The sequence below is a fragment of the Lepisma saccharinum genome, chromosome 10, assembly GCF_977018435.1.
Source record: "Lepisma saccharinum chromosome 10, izLepSacc3.1, whole genome shotgun sequence".
NCBI classification, from domain to species: Eukaryota; Metazoa; Arthropoda; class Insecta; order Zygentoma; family Lepismatidae; genus Lepisma; species Lepisma saccharinum.
In genome coordinates, this window is record NC_139238.1 from 71,773,752 (window position 1) to 71,792,496 (window position 18,745).

The 18,745-nt window shown below is 36.8% G+C and overlaps 1 long non-coding RNA gene across 1 annotated transcript in view; it reads left to right on the forward strand.

Moving 5' to 3' along the window:
- LOC145994375 (uncharacterized) overlaps positions 1–18,745 on the forward strand; it is a 61,890-nt gene that overhangs the window by 29,299 nt on the left and 13,846 nt on the right. Inside the window, exon 2 of the long non-coding RNA XR_014442348.1 lies at positions 14,543–14,658. This is a non-coding gene — a long non-coding RNA (uncharacterized LOC145994375). The remainder of the gene's footprint in view (positions 1–14,542; positions 14,659–18,745) is intronic.

Below are 18,745 nucleotides of genomic sequence, written 5' to 3' on the forward strand. Positions count from 1 at the left end.
TACAAATTTCGTTCACTTAAAGTAGAAATATGAACTCTTTAATTAACCTAAAGTAAACATCCAAGTTAAGAGGAGGGAAGAGTTGAGAATACCCCAAGGTCACTCGCTCCACAGGCTGCCATGTGAAAGGAATGCACCAGTTTTCCTATTTCCCCCTGGGCTGGTGGCTGCAAGGAGCATACAAGGGAGAGATACTGAGATTACCGTGACAGGTTAAAGGGATTGGAGTAAGCCTCTTTCTTTTTCCTCCTCTGTGCAATGAACCTGTAGTTGATACCTCTGGCATGTGATTTGGAATTTTGAAAACTGTGAAACCAAATGTTCTTTCCTTGAACTGGTCCTATATGAAAACGTAAGCTGGTTAATGTAATTTGTAGTACTGTTATTTAAAGATTTTTTGGCTTTGGAATTCTGTTTGATTAACTAGGAAGAATTTTATTCCTGTTATGAAACTAATATTCTTTGTATTAAAATCACTAAATGGAACTTCGATTGGTCTTAGGGGCCCAAAATGCAATTCGTGGCTGGACCGGTAACGGTCGCCTATCGCGAGAAGTAAGTCATTTTTGGGATGGTTATATCTTCGTTATTTGTTGACAGTCACCGTATAAACTTTCTTTGGTTGTGTTCCTTGATGTTTATTCTTTGTATTAAAATCATTAAATTGAACTTTGATTGGTCTTAGGCGCCGAAAATGCAATTCGTGGCTGAACCGGTAACGGTCGCATATTGCGAGAAATAAGTCATTTTTGGGATGGTTATATCTTCGTTATTTGTTGACAGTCATCGTATAAACTTTTTTTGGTTGTGTTCCTTGATGTTTATTCTTTATTTGTAAAGTCATGAAATGGAATATTGATTCGTTCTAAGAACCCAAAATGCAATTCGTGGCTGGACCGGTAACGGTCGCATATCGCGAGAAATAAGTCATTTTTGGGATGGTTATATCTTCGTTATTTGTGGACAGTCACCGTATAAACTTTTTTTGGTTTTGTTCCTTGATGTTTATTCTTTGTATTAAAATCATTAAATTGAACTTTGATTGGTCTTAGGCGCCAAAAATGCAATTCGTGGCTGGACCGGTAACGGTCGCATATTGCGAGAAATAAGTCATTTTTGGGATGGTTATATCTTCGTTATTTGTTGACAGTCACCGTATAAACTTTTTTGGGTTGTGTTCCTTGATGTTTATTCTTTGTATTAAAATCATTAAATTGAACTTTGTTTGGTCTTAGGCGCCGAAAATGCAATTCGTGGCTGAACCGGTAACGGTCGCATATTGCGAGAAATAAGTCATTTTTGGGATGGTTATATCTTCGTTATGTGTGGACAGTCACCGTATAAACTTTTTTTGGTTGTGTTCCTTGATGTTTATTCTTTATTTGTAAAGTCATGAAATGGAATTTTGATTCGTTCTAAGAACCCAAAATGCAATTCGTGGCTGGACCGGTAACGGTCGCATATCGCGAGAAATAAGTCATTTTTGGGATGGTTATATCTTCGTTATTTGTGGACAGTCACCGTATAAACTTTTTTTGGTTGTGTTCCTTGATGTTTATTCTTTGTATTAAAATCATTAAATTGAACTTTGATTGGTCTTAGGCGCCGAAAATGCAATTCGTGGCTGGACCGGTAACGGTCGCATATCGCGAGAAATAAGTCATTTTTGGAATGGTTATATCTTCGTTATTTGTTGACAGTCACCGTATAAACTTTTTTTGGTTGTGTTCCTTGATGTTTATTCTTTGTATTAAAATCATTAAATTGAACTTTGATTGGTCTTAGGCGCCGAAAATGCAATTCGTGGCTGGACCGGTAACGGTCGCATATCGCGAGAAATAAGTCATTTTTGGGATGGTTATATCTTCGTTATTTGTTGACAGTCACGGTATAAACTTTTTTTGGTTGTGTTCCTTGATGTTTATTCTTTGTATTAAAATCATTAAATTGAACTTTGATTGGTCTTAGGCGCCGAAAATGCAATTCGTGGCTGGACCGGTAACGGTCGCATATCGCGAGAAATAAGTCATTTTTGGGATGGTTATATCTTCGTTATTTGTGGACAGTCACCGTATAAACTTTTTTTGGTTGTGTTCCTTGATGTTTATTCTTTATTTGTAAAGTCATGAAATGGAATTTTGATTCGTTCTAAGAACCCAAAATGCAATTCGTGGCTGGACCGGTAACGGTCGCATATAGCGAGAAATAAGTCATTTTTGGGATGGTTATATCTTCGTTATTTGTGGACAGTCACCGTATAAACTTTTTTTGGTTGTGTTCCTTGATGTTTATTCTTTATTTGTAAAGTCATGAAATGGAATTTTGATTCGTTCTAAGAACCCAAAATGCAATTCGTGGCTGGACCGGTAACGGTCGCATATCGCGAGAAATAAGTCATTTTTGGGATGGTTATATCTTCGTTATTTGTGGACAGTCACCGTATAAACTTTTTTTGGTTGTGTTCCTTGATGTTTATTCTTTATTTGTAAAGTCATGAAATGGAATTTTGATTCGTTCTAAGAACCCAAAATGCAATTCGTGGCTGGACCGGTAACGGTCGCATATCGCGAGAAATAAGTCATTTTTGGGATGGTTATATCTTCGTTATTTGTGGACAGTCACCGTATAAACTTTTTTTGGTTGTGTTCCTTGATGTTTATTCTTTATTTGTAAAGTCATGAAATGGAATTTTGATTCGTTCTAAGAACCCAAAATGCAATTCATGGCTGGACCGGTAACGGTCGCATATCGCGAGAAATAAGTCATTTTTGGGATGGTTATATCTTCGTTATTTGTGGACAGTCACCGTATAAACTTTTTTTGGTTGTGTTCCTTGATGTTTATTCTTTATTTGTAAAGTCATGAAATGGAATTTTGATTCGTTCTAAGAACCCAAAATGCAATTCGTGGCTGGACCGGTAACGGTCGCATATCGCGAGAAATAAGTCATTTTTGGGATGGTTATATCTTCGTTATTTGTGGACAGTCACCGTATAAACTTTTTTTGGTTGTGTTCCTTGATGTTTATTCTTTGTATTAAAATCATTAAATTGAACTTTGATTGGTCTTAGGCGCCGAAAATGCAATTCGTGGCTGGACCGGTAACGGTCGCATATCGCGAGAAATAAGTCATTTTTGGGATGGTTATATCTTCGTTATTTGTTGACAGTCACCGTATAAACTTTTTTTGGTTGTGTTCCTTGATGTTTATTCTTTGTATTAAAATCATTAAATTGAACTTTGATTGGTCTTAGGCGCCGAAAATGCAATTCGTGGCTGGACCGGTAACGGTCGCATATTGCGAGAAATAAGTCATTTTTGGGATGGTTATATCTTCGTTATTTGTTGACAGTCACCGTATAAACTTGTTTTGGTCGTGTTCCTTGATGTTTATTCTTTATTTGTAAAGTCATGAAATGGAATTTTGATTCGTTCTAAGAACCCAAAATGCAATTCGTGGCTGGACCGGTAACGGTCGCATATCGCGAGAAATAAGTCATTTTTGGGATGGTTATATCTTCGTTATTTGTGGACAGTCACCGTATAAACTTTTTTTGGTTTTGTTCCTTGATGTTTATTCTTTGTATTAAAATCATTAAATTGAACTTTGATTGGTCTTAGGCGCCAAAAATGCAATTCGTGGCTGGACCGGTAACGGTCGCATATCGCGAGAAATAAGTCATTTTTGGGATGGTTATATCTTCGTTATTTGTTGACAGTCACCGTATAAACTTGTTTTGGTCGTGTTCCTTGATGTTTATTCTTTATTTGTAAAGTCATGAAATGGAATTTTGATTCGTTCTAAGAACCCAAAATGCAATTCGTGGCTGGACCGGTAACGGTCGCATATCGCGAGAAATAAGTCATTTTTGGGATGGTTATATCTTCGTTATTTGTGGACAGTCACCGTATAAACTTTTTTTGGTTTTGTTCCTTGATGTTTATTCTTTGTATTAAATAGGGTGACCAGATATTTGTTGACCAAAAAGAGTATAGTCTATAGGTTGAAGGTACGCATGCACAAAACCTAAAAAGAAAACGAAAATAAGGGTGGCTATTTGTTATTGCTTTTATTATAGCCCCTATAAAATAGGCCTACACTCTACAGATTCAAATTACTTATGGGTCTAATGTAATTAGCTAATTACAAATACTTCCTCCCCAATGGGCACCATCGTTCATACTTCTGGGATGATTTTGCTATCTTGAGTATGTTTAATTCGTCCTTTATTGCCAGTCCAAACTCTTCACAGGCCATGTCCACATTGAATTTCACTTTCATTACTTGTTCGAGTGTTGACACCAGGAGTGTACTTTTTTACTCTCGCCAATAAGTTTTCATAACACTAAAGAGTCTTTCACAATCAACATTTGTACCAGGCAATGTAAACAAGAATTTTATAAGAGACACAATCACTTTCAAATTTGACTCAGCCTGTACTGACCTCCACTTACCCATGATTGTTTCTCTTCTTTCTGTGGATTTTAACGCATTTTTATGCGTAAAATAATGAATGAAATGAAATAGCAAGGAAAAGAGTATATTTGGGGATTTTTGCAAATTGAAAAGAGTATAGAGTATATGAACCTCTAAAAGAGTATAATACTCTTAAAAAGAGTATGTCTGGTCACCCTATATTAAAATCATTAAATTGAACTTTGATTGGTCTTAGGCGCCAAAAATGCAATTCGTGGCTGGACCGGTAACGGTCGCATATCGCGAGAAATAAGTCATTTTTGGGATGGTTATATCTTCGTTATTTGTTGACAGTCACCGTATAAACTTTTTTGGGTTGTGTTCCTTGATGTTTATTCTTTGTACTAAAATCATTAAATTGAACTTTGATTGGTCTTAGGCGCCGAAAATGCAATTCGTGGCTGAACCGGTAACGGTCGCATATTGCGAGAAATAAGTCATTTTTGGGATGATTATATCTTCGTTATTTGTTGACAGTCACCGTATAAACTTTTTTGGTTGTGTTCCTTGATGTTTATTCTTTGTATTAAAATCATTAAATTGAACTTTGATTGGTCTTAGGCGCCGAAAATGCAATTCGTGGCTGGACCGGTAACGGTCGCATATCGCGAGAAATAAGTCATTTTTGGGATGGTTATATCTTCGTTATTTGTGGACAGTCACCGTATAAACTTTTTTTGGTTGTGTTCCTTGATGTTTATTCTTTATTTGTAAAGTCATGAAATGGAATTTTGATTCGTTCTAAGAACCCAAAATGCAATTCGTGGCTGGACCGGTAACGGTCGCATATCGCGAGAAATAAGTCATTTTTGGGATGGTTATATCTTCGTTATTTGTGGACAGTCACCGTATAAACTTTTTTTGGTTGTGTTCCTTGATGTTTATTCTTTGTATTAAAATCATTAAATTGAACTTTGATTGGTCTTAGGCGCCGAAAATGCAATTCGTAGCTGGAAAGGTAACGGTCGCATATCGCGAGAAATAAGTAATTTTTGGGATGGTTATATCTTCGTTATTTGTTGACAGTCACCGTATAAACCTTTTTTGGTTGTGTTCCTTGATGTTTATTCTTTGTATTAAAATCATTAAATTGAACTTTGATTGGTCTTAGGCGCCGAAAATGCAATTCGTGGCTGGACCGGTAACGGTCGCATATCGCGAGAAATAAGTCATTTTTGGGATGGTTATATCTTCGTTATTTGTTGACAGTCACGGTATAAACTTTTTTTGGTTGTGTTCCTTGATGTTTATTCTTTGTATTAAAATCATTAAATTGAACTTTGATTGGTCTTAGGCGCCGAAAATGCAATTCGTGGCTGGACCGGTAACGGTCGCATATAGCGAGAAATAAGTCATTTTTGGGATGGTTATATCTTCGTTATTTGTGGACAGTCACCGTATAAACTTTTTTTGGTTGTGTTCCTTGATGTTTATTCTTTGTATTAAAATCATTAAATTGAACTTTGATTGGTCTTAGGCGCCGAAAATGCAATTCGTGGCTGGACCGGTAACGGTCGCATATCGCGAGAAATAAGTCATTTTTGGGATGGTTATATCTTCGTTATTTGTGGACAGTCACCGTATAAACTTTTTTTGGTTGTGTTCCTTGATGTTTATTTTTTATTTGTAAAGTCATGAAATGGAATTTTGATTCGTTCTAAGAACCCAAAATGCAATTCGTGGCTGGACCGGTAACGGTCGCATATAGCGAGAAATAAGTCATTTTTGGGATGGTTATATCTTCGTTATTTGTGGACAGTCACCGTATAAACTTTTTTTGCTTGTGTTCCTTGATGTTTATTCTTTATTTGTAAAGTCATGAAATGGAATTTTGATTCGTTCTAAGAACCCAAAATGCAATTCGTGGCTGGACCGGTAACGGTCGCATATAGCGAGAAATAAGTCATTTTTGGGATGGTTATATCTTCGTTATTTGTGGACAGTCACCGTATAAACTTTTTTTGGTTGTGTTCCTTGATGTTTATTCTTTATTTGTAAAGTCATGAAATGGAATTTTGATTCGTTCTAAGAACCCAAAATGCAATTCGTGGCTGGACCGGTAACGGTCGCATATCGCGAGAAATAAGTCATTTTTGGGATGGTTATATCTTCGTTATTTGTGGACAGTCACCGTATAAACTTTTTTTGGTTGTGTTCCTTGATGTTTATTCTTTGTATTAAAATCATTAAATTGAACTTTGATTGGTCTTAGGCGCCGAAAATGCAATTCGTGGCTGGACCGGTAACGGTCGCATATCGCGAGAAATAAGTCATTTTTGGAATGGTTATATCTTCGTTATTTGTTGACAGTCACCGTATAAACTTTTTTTGGTTGTGTTCCTTGATGTTTATTCTTTGTATTAAAATCATTAAATTGAACTTTGATTGGTCTTAGGCGCCGAAAATGCAATTCGTGGCTGGACCGGTAACGGTCGCATATTGCGAGAAATAAGTCATTTTTGGGATGGTTATATCTTCGTTATTTGTGGACAGTCACCGTATAAACTTTTTTTGGTTGTGTTCATTGATGTTTATTCTTTGTATTAAAAGCATTAAATTGAACTTTGATTGGTCTTAGGCGCCGAAAATGCAATTCGTGGCTGGACCGGTAACGGTCGCATATTGCGAGAAATAAGTCATTTTTGGGATGGTTATATCTTCGTTATTTGTTGACAGTCACCGTATAAACTTGTTTTGGTCGTGTTCCTTGATGTTTATTCTTTATTTGTAAAGTCATGAAATGGAATTTTGATTCGTTCTAAGAACCCAAAATGCAATTCGTGGCTGGACCGGTAACGGTCGCATATCGCGAGAAATAAGTCATTTTTGGGATGGTTATATCTTCGTTATTTGTGGACAGTCATCGTATAAACTCTTTTTGGTTGTGTTCCTTGATGTTTATTCTTTATTTGTAAAGTCATGAAATGGAATATTGATTCGTTCTAAGAACCCAAAATGCAATTCGTGGCTGGACCGGTAACGGTCGCATATCGCGAGAAATAAGTCATTTTTGGGATGGTTATATCCTCGTTATTTGTGGACAGTCACCGTATAAACTTTTTTTGGTTGTGTTCCTTGATGTTTATTCTTTATTTGTAAAGTCATGAAATGGAATTTTGATTCGTTCTAAGAACCCAAAATGCAATTCGTGGCTGGACCGGTAACGGTCGCATATCGCGAGAAATAAGTCATTTTTGGGATGGTTATATCTTCGTTATTTGTGGACAGTCACCGTATAAACTTTTTTTGGTTGTGTTCCTTGATGTTTATTCTTTGTATTAAAATCATTAAATTGAACTTTGATTGGTCTTAGGCGCCGAAAATGCAATTCGTGGCTGGACCGGTAACGGTCGCATATCGCGAGAAATAAGTCATTTTTGGGATGGTTATATCTTCGTTATTTGTTGACAGTCACGGTATAAACTTTTTTTGGTTGTGTTCCTTGATGTTTATTCTTTGTATTAAAATCATTAAATTGAACTTTGATTGGTCTTAGGCGCCGAAAATGCAATTCGTGGCTGGACCGGTAACGGTCGCATATCGCGAGAAATAAGTCATTTTTGGGATGGTTATATCTTCGTTATTTGTGGACAGTCACCGTATAAACTTTTTTTGGTTGTGTTCCTTGATGTTTATTCTTTGTATTAAAATCATTAAATTGAACTTTGATTGGTCTTAGGCGCCGAAAATGCAATTCGTGGCTGGACCGGTAACGGTCGCATATTGCGAGAAATAAGTCATTTTTGGGATGGTTATATCTTCGTTATTTGTTGACAGTCACCGTATAAACTTTTTTTGGTTGTGTTCATTGATGTTTATTCTTTGTATTAAAATCATTAAATTGAACTTTCATTGGTCTTAGGCGCCGAAAATGCAATTCGTGGCTGGACCGGTAACGGTCGCATATTGCGAGAAATAAGTCATTTTTGGGATGGTTATATCTTCGTTATTTGTTGACAGTCACCGTATAAACTTGTTTTGGTCGTGTTCCTTGATGTTTATTCTTTATTTGTAAAGTCATGAAATGGAATTTTGATTCGTTCTAAGAACCCAAAATGCAATTCGTGGCTGGACCGGTAACGGTCGCATATCGCGAGAAATAAGTCATTTTTTGGATGGTTATATCTTCGTTATTTGTGGACAGTCATCGTATAAACTCTTTTTGGTTGTGTTCCTTGATGTTTATTCTTTATTTGTAAAGTCATGAAATGGAATATTGATTCGTTCTAAGAACCCAAAATGCAATTCGTGGCTGGACCGGTAACGGTCGCATATCGCGAGAAATAAGTCATTTTTGGGATGGTTATATCTTCGTTATTTGTGGACAGTCACCGTATAAACTTTTTTTGGTTGTGTTCCTTGATGTTTATTCTTTATTTGTAAAGTCATGAAATGGAATTTTGATTCGTTCTAAGAACCCAAAATGCAATTCGTGGCTGGACCGGTAACGGTCGCATATCGCGAGAAATAAGTCATTTTTGGGATGGTTATATCTTCGTTATTTGTGGACAGTCACCGTATAAACTTTTTTTGGTTGTGTTCCTTGATGTTTATTCTTTGTATTAAAATCATTAAATTGAACTTTGATTGGTCTTAGGCGCCGAAAATGCAATTCGTGGCTGGACCGGTAACGGTCGCATATCGCGAGAAATAAGTCATTTTTGGGATGGTTATATCTTCGTTATTTGTTGACAGTCACCGTATAAACTTTTTTTGGTTGTGTTCCTTGATGTTTATTCTTTGTATTAAAATCATTAAATTGAACTTTGATTGGTCTTAGGCGCCGAAAATGCAATTCGTGGCTGGACCGGTAACGGTCGCATATTGCGAGAAATAAGTCATTTTTGGGATGGTTATATCTTCGTTATTTGTTGACAGTCACCGTATAAACTTTTTTTGGTTGTGTTCATTGATGTTTATTCTTTGTATTAAAATCATTAAATTGAACTTTGATTGGTCTTAGGCGCCGAAAATGCAATTCGTGGCTGGACCGGTAACGGTCGCATATTGCGAGAAATAAGTCATTTTTGGGATGGTTATATCTTCGTTATTTGTTGACAGTCACCGTATAAACTTGTTTTGGTCGTGTTCCTTGATGTTTATTCTTTATTTGTAAAGTCGTGAAATGGAATTTTGATTCGTTCTAAGAACCCAAAATGCAATTCGTGGCTGGACCGGTAACGGTCGCATATCGCGAGAAATAAGTCATTTTTGGGATGGTTATATCTTCGTTATTTGTGGACAGTCATCGTATAAACTCTTTTTGGTTGTGTTCCTTGATGTTTATTCTTTATTTGTAAAGTCATGAAATGGAATATTGATTCGTTCTAAGAACCCAAAATGCAATTCGTGGCTGGACCGGTAACGGTCGCATATCGCGAGAAATAAGTCATTTTTGGGATGGTTATATCTTCGTTATTTGTGGACAGTCACCGTATAAACTTTTTTTGGTTTTGTTCCTTGATGTTTATTCTTTGTATTAAAATCATTAAATTGAACTTTGATTGGTCTTAGGCGCCAAAAGTGCAATTCGTGGCTGGACCGGTAACGGTCGTATATCGCGAGAAATAAGTCATTTTTGGGATGGTTATATCTTCGTTATTTGTGGACAGTCATCGTATAAACTTTTTTTGGTTGTGTTCCTTGATGTTTATTCTTTATTTGTAAAGTCATGAAATGGAATTTTGATTCGTTCTAAGAACCCAAAATGCAATTCGTGGCTGGACCGGTAACGGTCGCATATTGCGAGAAATAAGTCATTTTTGGGATGGTTATATCTTCGTTATTTGTGGACAGTCACCGTATAAACTTTTTTTGGTTGTGTTCCTTGATGTTTATTCTTTGTATTAAAATCATTAAATTGAACTTTGATTGGTCTTAGGCGCCGAAAATGCAATTCGTAGCTGGACCGGTAACGGTCGCATATCGCGAGAAATAAGTAATTTTTGGGATGGTTATATCTTCGTTATTTGTTGACAGTCACCGTATAAACTTTTTTTGGTTGTGTTCCTTGATGTTTATTCTTTGTATTAAAATCATTAAATTGAACTTTGATTGGTCTTAGGCGCCGAAAATGCAATTCGTGGCTGGACCGGTAACGGTCGCATATCGCGAGAAATAAGTCATTTTTGGGATGGTTATATCTTCGTTATTTGTTGACAGTCACGGTATAAACTTTTTTTGGTTGTGTTCCTTGATGTTTATTCTTTGTATTAAAATCATTAAATTGAACTTTGATTGGTCTTAGGCGCCGAAAATGCAATTCGTGGCTGAACCGGTAACGGTCGCATATTGCGAGAAATATGTCATTTTTGGGATGATTATATCTTCGTTATTTGTTGACAGTCACCGTATAAACTTTTTTGGTTGTGTTCCTTGATGTTTATTCTTTGTATTAAAATCATTAAATTGAACTTTGATTGGTCTTAGGCGCCGAAAATGCAATTCGTGGCTGGACCGGTAACGGTCGCATATTGCGAGAAATAAGTCATTTTTGGGATGGTTATATCTTCGTTATTTGTGGACAGTCACCGTATAAACTTTTTTTGGTTGTGTTCCTTGATGTTTATTTTTTATTTGTAAAGTCATGAAATGGAATTTTGATTCGTTCTAAGAACCCAAAATGCAATTCGTGGCTGGACCGGTAACGGTCGCATATAGCGAGAAATAAGTCATTTTTGGGATGGTTATATCTTCGTTATTTGTGGACAGTCACCGTATAAACTTTTTTTGGTTGTGTTCCTTGATGTTTATTCTTTATTTGTAAAGTCATGAAATGGAATTTTGATTCGTTCTAAGAACCCAAAATGCAATTCGTGGCTGGACCGGTAACGGTCGCATATCGCGAGAAATAAGTCATTTTTGGGATGGTTATATCTTCGTTATTTGTGGACAGTCACCGTATAAACTTTTTTTGGTTGTGTTCCTTGATGTTTATTCTTTGTATTAAAATCATTAAATTGAACTTTGATTGGTCTTAGGCGCCGAAAATGCAATTCGTGGCTGGACCGGTAACGGTCGCATATCGCGAGAAATAAGTCATTTTTGGGATGGTTATATCTTCGTTATTTGTTGACAGTCACCGTATAAACTTTTTTTGGTTGTGTTCCTTGATGTTTATTCTTTGTATTAAAATCATTAAATTGAACTTTGATTGGTCTTAGGCGCCGAAAATGCAATTCGTGGCTGGACCGGTAACGGTCGCATATTGCGAGAAATAAGTCATTTTTGGGATGGTTATATCTTCGTTATTTGTTGACAGTCACCGTATAAACTTTTTTTGGTTGTGTTCCTTGATGTTTATTCTTTATTTGTAAAGTCATGAAATGGAATTTTGATTCGTTCTAAGAACCCAAAATGCAATTCGTGGCTGGACCGGTAACGGTCGCATATCGCGAGAAATAAGTCATTTTTGGGATGGTTATATCTTCGTTATTTGTGGACAGTCACCGTATAAACTTTTTTTGGATGTGTTCCTTGATGTTTATTCTTTGTATTAAAATCATTAAATTGAACTTTGATTGGTCTTAGGCGCCGAAAATGCAATTCGTGGCTGGACCGGTAACGGTCGCATATCGCGAGAAATAAGTCATTTTTGGAATGGTTATATCTTCGTTATTTGTGGACAGTCACCGTATAAACTTTTTTTTGGTTGTGTTCCTTGATGTTTATTCTTCATTTGTAAAGTCATGAAATGGAATTTTGATTCGTTCTAAGAACCCAAAATGCAATTCGTGGCTGGACCGGTAACGGTCGCATATCGCGAGAAATAAGTCATTTTTGGGATGGTTATATCTTCGTTATTTGTGGACAGTCACAATATAAACTTTTTTTGGTTGTGTTCCTTGATGTTTATTCTTTGTATAAAAATCATTAAATTGAACTTTGATTGGTCTTAGGCGCCGAAAATGCAATTCGTGGCTGGACCGGTAACGGTCGCATATCGCGAGAAATAAGTCATTTTTGGGATGGTTATATCTTCGTTATTTGTGGACAGTCACCGTATAAACTTTTTTTGGTTGTGTTCCTTGATGTTTATTCTTTATTTGTAAAGTCATGAAATGGAATTTTGATTCGTTCTAAGAACCCAAAATGCAATTCGTGGCTGGACCGGTAACGGTCGCATATCGCGAGAAATAAGTCATTTTTGGGATGGTTATATCTTCGTTATTTGTGGACAGTCACCGTATAAACTTTTTTTGGTTGTGTTCCTTGATGTTTATTCTTTATTTGTAAAGTCATGAAATGGAATTTTGATTCGTTCTAAGAACCCAAAATGCAATTCATGGCTGGACCGGTAACGGTCGCATATCGCGAGAAATAAGTCATTTTTGGGATGGTTATATCTTCGTTATTTGTGGACAGTCACCGTATAAACTTTTTTTGGTTGTGTTCCTTGATGTTTATTCTTTATTTGTAAAGTCATGAAATGGAATTTTGATTCGTTCTAAGAACCCAAAATGCAATTCGTGGCTGGACCGGTAACGGTCGCATATCGCGAGAAATAAGTCATTTTTGGGATGGTTATATCTTCGTTATTTGTGGACAGTCACCGTATAAACTTTTTTTGGTTGTGTTCCTTGATGTTTATTCTTTGTATTAAAATCATTAAATTGAACTTTGATTGGTCTTAGGCGCCGAAAATGCAATTCGTGGCTGGACCGGTAACGGTCGCATATCGCGAGAATTAAGTCATTTTTGGGATGGTTATATCTTCGTTATTTGTTGACAGTCACCGTATAAACTTTTTTTGGTTGTGTTCCTTGATGTTTATTCTTTGTATTAAAATCATTAAATTGAACTTTGATTGGTCTTAGGCGCCGAAAATGCAATTCGTGGCTGGACCGGTAACGGTCGCATATTGCGAGAAATAAGTCATTTTTGGGATGGTTATATCTTCGTTATTTGTTGACAGTCACCGTATAAACTTTTTTTGGTTGTGTTCATTGATGTTTATTCTTTGTATTAAAATCATTAAATTGAACTTTGATTGGTCTTAGGCGCCGAAAATGCAATTCGTGGCTGGACCGGTAACGGTCGCATATTGCGAGAAATAAGTCATTTTTGGGATGGTTATATCTTCGTTATTTGTTGACAGTCACCGTATAAACTTGTTTTGGTCGTGTTCCTTGATGTTTATTCTTTATTTGTAAAGTCATGAAATGGAATTTTGATTCGTTCTAAGAACCCAAAATGCAATTCGTGGCTGGACCGGTAACGGTCGCATATCGCGAGAAATAAGTCATTTTTGGGATGGTTATATCTTCGTTATTTGTGGACAGTCATCGTATAAACTCTTTTTGTTTGTGTTACTTGATGTTTATTCTTTATTTGTAAAGTCATGAAATGGAATTTTGATTCGTTCTAAGAACCCAAAATGCAATTCGTGGCTGGACCGGTAACGGTCGCATATCGCGAGAAATAAGTCATTTTTGGGATGGTTATATCTTCGTTATTTGTTGACAGTCACCGTATAAACTTTTTTTGGTTGTGTTCCTTGATGTTTATTCTTTACTTGTAAAGTCATGAAATGGAACTTTCATTGGTCTTAGGGGTCGAAAATGCAAGTCGCGTCTGGAACGGTCACGGTTGCATATGGCGATAAATGAGTCATTCTTCGGGTGGTTATATCTTCGTTATTTGTAGAAAATTATCGTGAAACTTCATTTCCTTGTGTTCTTTGATGTTTATTCTTTCTATTTCAATCATGGAATTAAACTTTCATGATTTACTACTATCCGAAATGTTCATTTACATATTGTCTGGGAAGGTCTGGTTTCTGGGATTGCAACCCTGCCGTAAGGGGCGCGGCGTGGGCGTGGCTTGTATTTGTGGCTGAGGAAAATGTGGAGAACTTCACAGACGTGAAATATCCCTTATATTCATGGCCAAAAGTTGGTCACCCTAACTGTGACCTGACCTGCCCGTCCCTCTCTTCCAATGTCTGCTCTTATACCTCAGTAGTCTTTGCAATAATAATTTGCATTTTTATGATATTTAAATTCCTTATGTGAGATTACTTCAGATTGCAATTTCAATTGCAAAATACATTTTCCTGCATTTCAGATCAGGCATATGTTAATACTCAACAGCACTTCTGAGAGGAAATAATGAACACCACAACACCCAGAAACTGCATGTCCAAGAGAGAACAACAATCCCCTGTCTACTGTTGTATTCATGTAAGTATATACTTTTCAGTACCAGGGGCAGACAAATACAGGGTACACCCAGTCACCATGGTGCCTGATAATTCTCACCTGGGGATGAATTTTCAAATCTAGTTTTATTTTTGTTAATAATTCAAGTTCATTTATGGACAGTTCGATTACCTTTTTTAAAAATAACGAGTGTAGTGTATGTTTTTTTTTCATGCTGTATCATGTGTATCATTAAATCAGAATTTACAAACATGTCAATATACATTTTTTGCACTGTTGGTACCCGAATTTTAAAAGCTGCCACAATATGGCAGGCCCCAAGTTCCTTTTCTTTTATTGCAATTTCATCATGCTACAAATGCAATTTTAACATGGTTCGATTTCGATTTACTTCTATTAACACATACTGCGTAGTGTTAGCGATTATTTAAGTTTTGGGTAAAAGTTCGGTATATAGAGACACATTAAAATCGGATATTTTGTGTTTCGCATGGTTCGTACTTACCAATTATGTATTGCGGAACATAGTTCAAGGCGCCATTATGCTTTTCACACGAAAACAAACACAATTTTTCACATACAGAGTGATTTTTTTTATTCCTTTCTTCGCTTCTGTAACACACGTTATGGCAGCACATTTTGACTCAAGTTGTGGATATGCAGTGTTTCCAACCTTCTTCACCGAAAAATGCCTACTGTCGTGTTCGTCACGTGTGAAAATTTTGCATTATGCACGGGTAGCTGAAGGATAGCCCCACGAACCATTTCCGATAAGGTTAGGTTTTGGTTAGGTTAGGCAAGCATAGTTAAAAAGAAAACACTGAGAGGGGGTTACGTCATCAAACGTATGTAGCTTCCAGTTCATGTAGGAATGCAATGGCAATTGTGCGTCGGTGAGATATTTCTGTTGCAAAATACATGATTTCCCGGTCAAATAGATTCCACGATGAAAGAAAATACCTCGACGAACTTTGTAAACCTTAAATAAACTCATTTCCGCAAGTAGTTTCTTGTGTAAAAATGAAGAAATGTGTCTCCGATATACCGAACTTTTACCAAGTTTTGTTCAATAAATGCTTTCGTGGTTAGGTTAGGCAGGTCAGGTTTGCTTCTCTTGGTATTAAAATAAAGTACCTAAATGCATTCTACTAAGGTTCCGATTTACTTCTACATTCATTCCAGTGGCGGCGCCAGGATTAATCATCTGGGGGTGCTGACGGGATGTGGAATAAAATTTAGGGGGTGTAATATTGAAAATAAAGAAATCATGAAATATGCATGCATAATTTAGCATAGGAAAAACCACGAACTTTTGTCAGGGGGGGGGATACCAGGTACCAGGATAAACGTGCCAATTATAATGATAATAATAATAATGACATTATTATTATTAGTAGTAATTGCAGTATTAGTGTGAAAGACATTATTATCCTCTTAAATCATGAAAAAAGGGGAGAAGTCAGTGCTAAAGCATTTGTGTTGGACAAACTATTTCAAAAGTTTTCAACTCGTTCAATTTCACATTAACTTGAAAACAAGCACACAAACTGATTTTTGAATGACAGAAAATGTATGATGAATGTAATTTTTTGTACATATGACATGCATAACTTTCATGTAAAGCATATGTTTCATACATATGCAACATGTTCACACTAAACTGTGTACATATTCAAAGTTTCTTTAATACATATATGTATGTAACAAATTATCTAAATGCATTCCATGATCAATTCATCCGCCTCATAACAAACCAACAGCAAAAATTATTTAAATCTCTCAAATGTGCATGCTTCTTTTGATCCAAAAAATTGTTCATGCATTTAAGACCAAATTGCTTATCAGTAACTGTTGGATCGAGAAATAAAAGACTCGCTGCTAATATCCTTTTCACTATATTCTCAAGAAAATGTACAGAACACAGTAAAAAAACATGACAATCTTCATACTTTTTCTGCGCGGGATCAGTAATATAGCACAGCATAGAACAAGCAAAATACTGCACAGGCTATTGCCCGGAAAACAGAGTAAACAATATTGCCAGGTGCCAACTCACATAATATCTAACATCCTCCCACCTGAGTTGGCATATCAAACAATAATAGTTTCTTAGGTAATTTTATCTCTCTCCCACTACGTGTGGTACAAGGTTTGGTTTCAGTGGGAGGGAGAACGTCTTTCTGATTTTTCTTTTTGGTTTGTGGTTTAGGTAATGAACTCTTCATTGCTTCACCCTCCACTGCAGTCACCTCCAATGGATACAATCTCTGTACAGGACGAAGTAGTTCACCATGGCAAGTTTTCAGACGTACCAATCTTGTCACTTGATCCTTACCTGGAAGAATCTCAGTTACACAACCCAATGGCCAATTATATCTTTTCATATTGTCAAAACCAATCAACACAATATCTCCTACCCTGACAGACCCACATGCTCTGTTTATGGCCTTTTGCGTTAACTGTCCAAGATACTCATTCCTGAAACGATGCCTGATATCTTGTCTCAACTTCTGACAGTAACGGAGACGATTGTTGAGCATTGAAGAATCCACATGGTCACAATCAGGTACACCTGTCTCCCTGATTTCTTGTAAGAACATAGCAGGTGTTAGAGGAACTAATTCTGTCTCACTTTCATACATGTAGGTAAGTGGGCGTGAATTAATTATGGCTTCACAGTCACAGAGGATTGTTGTCATTTCTTCGTAGTACAAAACTGATTTTCCGAGTGTTCTTTTCAACAGACCCTTCAGGACACGAACCAATCTCTCCCAGAAACCACCCCACCAGGCTGCACTGGGTGGAATGAACTTCCACTGGATTCGCTGAGCTGTGGAATATTCTTCAACTTTCTTCCAATCGAGTGTCATAAATGCATTCTCAGTTCCTCTGAAATTGGTACCATTATCACTGTAGATTACAGAGGGTCTGCCTCGCCTTGACACGAATCGTCTAAACGCCTGGATAAAAATCCCAGTTGATAGAGAAGTAACTAACTCTAAGTGAATAGCTCTATATACTGCACATGTAAAAAGGCATATCCATGCCTTTTTGCCATCTTTAAGATAAACAGGTCCTGCAAAGTCCACACCTGTTACTTCAAATACATTAGCATCTCTAACTCGATCAGCTGGCAATGGTGCTGGAAGAGCTTGGATTGGTTTGGCTGCGTGTCTCCTGCAAGTAACACATTTCGAGAGCACTGAACGTACGGTTCTTCTACCACGAAGGATCCAGAAGTTCTCTCTTAAAATACTTAGTAATATGTTTACACCTGCATGACACGCTTTCTTGTGCCAATACATTATCAGCAATTTAACGACTGGATGTTGTGCTGGAAGAACTATGGGAAGCCTGAAATTTTCAGTATCTTCTCTGGCAATAATTTTGGTTTTCAAACGAATAATCTTGTCCTTGCCCTCATATGTGCACAAAGAGGAAAGGGATTTGTCATCCTTTGCTCGGAATGCTTCTTGTTGTATTAGTCTTAATACTGCATTTTCTGCTTCCTGAAGTTCGCGAACACCAAGATCTCCAGATCTATGAGTCTGCGAATTTCTACTATTATACAAAAATCTTTTGATCCATCCAATGAGTCTAATCACTTGGTTATAGTTAGAGAAATATCTGTAATACCATCTAGACTCAGCATCTTGAGCTTTCATACTAAGCATCGTTGATGAAGGTAGCACGTTCCTTCTTTCTCTGTCAACTTCCTCCTTGTTGATAAGAAACTCCATCGGTGGCCACTTACACGGATCTCCTTTCAACCAATGAGGTCCCTCCCACCATAAGGATCTCAACAACTGCCTTGCATCACAACCTCTTGAAGGAAAATCAGCTGGATTCATTTCACTGGGTACATATTTCCATGCACTGGGATCAGAGAGTTTTCTAATTTATTTAACTCTGTTCCCAACAAATACTCCCCAAACTCCTTCTCGTCGAATCCAAGTCAGCACCGTAGAAGAATCAGTCCAAAAGATAATGGAGTTTATCTTTTAAATTCAAATGTTCTCGAATCCTGGTTGCTAGCCTTGCTCCCACCATTGCGGCAAGCAATTCTAGCCGAGGAATTGTACTATTCTTTGGAGCCACTCGTGCCTTT